General features: G+C 32.2%; 1 long non-coding RNA gene across 6 annotated transcripts; it reads left to right on the top strand.

Moving 5' to 3' along the window:
• Positions 1 to 571: 571 nt before the first annotated feature.
• On the top strand, positions 572 to 5,161 carry LOC120577440 (uncharacterized). 6 transcript variants are annotated; one of them, XR_005643539.1, is made up of 6 exons: positions 572 to 927; positions 1,041 to 1,110; positions 1,462 to 1,590; positions 1,821 to 3,482; positions 4,371 to 4,634; positions 4,726 to 5,161. It is a non-coding gene; the product is annotated as an uncharacterized lncRNA (long non-coding RNA). The 6 variants fall into 6 exon arrangements; XR_005643540.1 differs by having other exon boundaries at positions 1,821 to 1,978; positions 3,324 to 3,482; positions 4,371 to 5,123; XR_005643536.1 differs by having other exon boundaries at positions 1,826 to 3,482; positions 4,371 to 5,161.
• Positions 5,162 to 5,719: the final 558 nt, after the last annotated feature.

Genomic DNA, 5,719 nt, shown 5'->3' with positions numbered 1-5,719 from the left:
CTGCTTGGGGTTACGACCACCGCTGTTTGGGTTACGACCACCGCTATTTGGGTTACGACCAATATTGCGCGATCCACCGTTTCTGGAAATTGAAAATGAGTGAGATCCTCTGCTATTCGAATACCCTCTATTGCTTGACATCATCGCGCAATGATTGGAGAAGGAGAAAAATAAAAGCGAAATCGAAGAAGAAGAAGGATGGTTGGGACGAAGAGGAAGAAGAAGGATGGCTGGAACGAAGAGGAAGAAGAACTTTCTGAAACCCTAGATCTGATTTTCCCTCCCTTTCTCCTTTTATAAAATCAATAATATATTTATTTTACAGGGACGAAAATCAAAATGAGTCTAAATTACAAGGACGGTTTGTATATTTAAGCCTTATTTGAAATATAAAGTACATTGCCTAAATTATTGGAGATATATTTCACAATGTAGTCTATCTACTTTACTATATAGGACAATCTTTGTCCCTTTTATTGACCATTTTGCCCTTATTAGGGGTATTTCAGTAAATTGGTAATTGGAGAATGTTATATTATATATACAGAAATTTTTCCCCTTCTCTCTCTAAACCTCATAATTTTTTTCCCTTCTCTTTCTAAAAACCCATCGTCCCCCCCCCCCTCTCACTATTCACCATCTTCTCCAAATGTTTCTCCCTTTTCACTCAAAATTACCAACATGCAAGGTTACAGTCATGACTTAATTGTTATCTCATACTTCCAGCAAGCTCCATTTTCCTCATTTCTTCCCTCTAGGGCGCAGCTTTTCTCTATTCTGCTCTTGGGGTTTATTTCAGAAATTGGATCTAGAATCTCATGCATGTGGTTTCTGGTGTTGATTTTGGAACTGTTTGTGTGTTGTGTTGGTGACCAGAACCAATTAATTGGAGGATGGTACAAAGTAGAGGTTTGACTGTTAAGGGAGGTAAGGGATTAGGAAAGGTACTTGCTTATTCATTTTCTTCTTCCATTTTCTTGATTATCAATGGTGACTTTTTTACTTTTTTTGGATTTGGGTTGTTGTTTGGTTTTGTCCAGGAAAATTGATGTAGGGATTTCGTCCAATTCAACTTCTGATGAATTGATTGGTGAAAATATAGAATGTCAGGTATGTGGCCTTTTTAATTAATTTTTCTGAAGTTTAAATTTTATATCTGGTTTGGAATTATTTATTGAATTTGATGATGAGTTTCCTCTATTTTGGTGATTGATGAATTTTTATTTTTCTGTGAAAAAAAAATGATTTTGAAGTGTCTGTTTGATTATTTGTGGAAATTTTTTTATGCGGGTCAGAATTATTTGTTGAATTGAATAATGGGTTTCTTCTGTTTTAGTGATTGGTGATTTTTTTTTGTTATGAAAAATTCAGTTGTTTTGATGATTTTGGTGTTTTTATGAAAATTTTAGTTGATTGATGATTTTGATTTTTGATTTTTGATTTTTTTGTTGAAAACTTCAGTTGATTGACCCTGCTGATAGGACAGTAGATAGAGACTTATCACTCATTCAAGAATTGGGTTTGAAGTTTGTGTATGCTATAAATACACATGTACATGCTGATCATGTTACTGGAACTGGCCTCATCAAGGTATTAGTATGCACCTGATGGTAAATTGTGAAATGAAGTTGTCGTGATAGGTGCTTTTGTATATACAAAAACAGCTTCACAGAAATTGCGAAAAATCTTAATTTTATCAAAATACATACCTTGATGATTACATTGGTCGTTAAGTTGTCATAATAGGTGTTAAAAATAGCTTATATTGTGAAAAAACTTAAATTGTGTATGCTATAAGCTATTTTGATGACATTGGCTAGGATAGGTCCTTCAATTTCTACAGAAGAATGTTGATGAAGCTTTGGGTATGTATGAGGTACTAATCAATGAAGATTCAACATTGAAGATGATGTATGTATGAATAAGGATGAAAATTTCTGGAAAATGGCTTTTGAATTAGATGGAAAATGGCATCTCTGTATGTATTTTTGCTTATAACTGAGTTTAGAGGGAGTAGTTAGGAAATAATATGCATGATCGTATGATGTGTGATATAAGGTGTGGATACATATTGGCTGTTCATGAAGAGTTTAGAATGAGAATTTTAAGTCTTTTTTATACGCAACATGCCTAAAAAGTTCATCAAATTAGTATGCCAAATTAGTGTTTTATTTTATATACCATGCAAAATATATTATATAAGTTTTATTCATGGCCCCCCATTTCTGCCGCCATTGCACACACATATTTATTGGGAACATATGCATAGGCACTATCATTGGATAAGCATGAAAGTGTGGAGAAGTATATGATTCCATTCCATGTTGAGTTCAAAAGTAGATGTATAATTGTATTCCCATATGTGCAAAGAGTGCATGTACTTGAACGTGACACTCTTTGCTTATCTTGGTTACAACTATTTTATGAGTTATTGGGGAGATTTATCTGCATGTTGTATTCAATTTGAGAAAGATTTAAAGCATTAGGCTCTTTGATCCAATCCAATTATGTGGTCACAATAATAACATGAAGGTCTCTATCAAAATACGTATTTATGCCGGTTAATTTGCCATCTTATGGTTATAGTTGGAATCTCAATCTGAACCTTTACCATCAGATTAATTGGTGTCCTTATATATCAAGTCATTCATGATCTTACTTTGGTTAAGAGTTCCTAAACGTTTGGGAAATACACTAAAGAGCATTTGGTTCTTTTCTCTATATAGTCATAGTCACAGTGACTCATTGAGAACAAAATAGTACTCTCCTTTAACTTTCAAAATATGCTGCGCTTTGAAGCTTTTTGCTAAAAATGGAACATTCTTTGTATAGAACCAATTGTTGATATAATCATGTTCAGTTTCTGTCATTATTGGGTGAAATTTTCGATTTTGGCAGAAATGAAAGTCAGTTTTGAATTACCTTTGATTATCAGAGGTGGTTCTTGCAGTGTAAGCACTAACTCTTCGTACGGCAATCACAAATAGTTTATTTTCTTTGAATAAATTTTTCAGTATGTCACTGCACCATATGGTAATGTTTTATTTGTCTATAATTGATTGATGTTTGAAGCATACACTTCAATCCAACTTTTAAACCTTTACCTACTGATGAAAACTAAACGTAGAACACACATTATAATGAAAGTGGTTTGGTTTTCTATGTGGAACTAGAAATGTAAAGTTTTATTAATGGAAAGACTAAGGTGGTATTTTGTTTTCATTATGACATTATAATATAACATACAAATCTTGGGTACTTGGTGCATAGATACACCAACCATTAAGTTGGCAATGTTCTCCAACTCTCTTCCACAACTGCAGGTCTCTGTAGAATATGGGTTATATGAAATGATGAGCTGGAGGGCAATTAGGCTTGAGGTGGCTCCTAAAAATGAAAATTGGGGTTTCAATATATCAGAGCGTGAGGCCATGCTTTCTGCAGGGACAGTGGATAAAAATGTAGAAAGGGTCTATAAAGAGGTATAATGGATTCTTTTTCATTTTCAATTGCAAAATATTTTTGGCACTTGACAATTATATAATATGATCATTACTTTTTGTGTTTGTGGTTCTGTTTTTTATTTGAGACCCATTTTAACTGATGTGAAAAAAAAATTGTCAGGAATTTATTTGAGACACAATAAGAATGTTCAAATAAGATGAGGATGTTACTTTCTGACAGTATTGTATGAGCCCAAACTCTAGAAAAGGATAGGTCAAATAAGATGAGGAGTTACTTTCACAATCCTTAAGATTCATAATATTCTCTATGTTTTAGCTTCAATTTTTTTCTATTTCATTTATTTATAATATGGCTTCTTCCAAGAAATCTGAATTGGAGCTCTTTCAATCTAGCTATGAACCTATTGTTTCCGTTATTGAGACTACCAGAATGATCACATTAAGGATTTCAGAAAAGGTGATTATATCATGCTTGCAAAAATAGGATATTAATTTAAATCATGCACACTTTAACTTTCCGTGAAAGAAAAGATAATCAAGCTTGATTCCTTAAATTATAAATACTCTTGGAGGAAATTCCAGTGCAAATAGCAGAGAATCATGTGCTTAAATTTTTACATGGAAACTCATACATGAATGCATATAAAATTTGTAGTCAAACAAACTGTTATATGAACAGGTTAATTGGTTTTCTTTTTGTTTTTTTATTTTTATTTCATTAAGTTATCAATCTGCCATCACAATGATTGTGCTATCTATTTTGAATACAGCTATGTTTCACAAAATTGTTTGCTTCTTGTCTGTTTTTCATATCCATTTGTTAAGTATGCAGTGGATTAGCAAGTGTTAAACATAAACCGGCACTAAGCACTGAAACTAACATGTGATATGACTCACTGTCATTAGGAAAAGAAAAGGATGGATGTCAACTGCTTGCAGAATCACTCGATACAGAGTGCTTATCATGTTGCACAAAGGTTGTTATGCCTGAAATATTCCAATCAAGTCGGGAATACGATTCGGCCAGCTTTGATGAATCTTAAGGAGTACTGCATCAAGCAAAAGCTTTAAAAATGGCCTAAAGGACAATCTTTTCTTTGGGCTGATTCTTTTCAGCATATGCAACTGTCATTACTCATCAAATTGTTTAATTTTGTGAACAAATTGCAGGTGTTGCTGTTTGAAATTTATCAAAGTATAAAGAATCTTAATTTAAAATAAATATGAAAGAGAAAAAATAATGCTTTTATTTTTTGGGCAGCTGGGAAACCCTGAAACTTATGCTGAAGATTAGTTAGGAATGGTTGATTATGCTTGGAGTCATGCAGTGATATATGATGAAACCTATAAAACAATCCGAAGAAGCTGTGACTTTAACAGTAGTGATTCATGGAAAAATGAAGAATGTACTAACGGTGTGGATGAAGTGCTCAAACAGTACAATGAAATTGATATCTACAGCCTGTATACCTCTGTCTGCTTTGCTACCTTCATTTTCAAACTAATGTTTGTACCACTTTTAATTGTACAAAAGGTAGAAAAAAAAGGTCAAGAAAACAAAAGAGCTATCATTTTACTACATAGAACTGACACTTATTAGTTGTTGATTTTTGCAGCTTTATTCCTGATTAATTTTTTAGGAATTTTATTGTTGTACTATATTGAAAAATTAATCATGAAGACTTTTTTAAGAGTTATATTATATTAATTTCTTCAAAAAAAAAAAAGGGTTATATTTTATTAGTGTGAATTATGTTTGGTATGCTGTTGTAAGAATTAGAACTATAAAGATATGGTGATCAAAATAAGACATGCTCTTTTTGTACAACAAAGTTTTATAATGCTTTATCAAATCTTTTAGTACCTACAAAATAAAATCATACTTTTTAGTTCCTGTGATATTTTCCTTAAGCATTTTAGGGATCAAAATTGTTGATGGAAATTTTTGACAATGACTAAAAGTGCTCGTGGAAAATTTTTTAGGACTAAAAATGCTGATAAAATTTTCTAATATATAGATAGGAATTGTGCAGTTTGCTTGCTTTTCTCATTTATGAAGTTTGCATTTTCCGTAAACTTGATCATCCGTATGCAATATAGTAACATGAAAGAGACTTCTTTTACAAATAGCATAGATGGGAAGAGATCAAATGCAGCCATATATGTGTGTTCCATATCTCATACTTGATAATCGCGTACAGTTATGCAAGTTAAATTTTAATATCAGAATGAAACAAAATTGTATACCGCATCTT

Source organism: Medicago truncatula, chromosome 8 (genome assembly GCF_003473485.1).
Source record: "Medicago truncatula cultivar Jemalong A17 chromosome 8, MtrunA17r5.0-ANR, whole genome shotgun sequence".
NCBI lineage: Eukaryota > Viridiplantae > Streptophyta > Magnoliopsida > Fabales > Fabaceae > Medicago > Medicago truncatula.
This window is presented reverse-complemented; position numbering and strand designations above follow the sequence as displayed.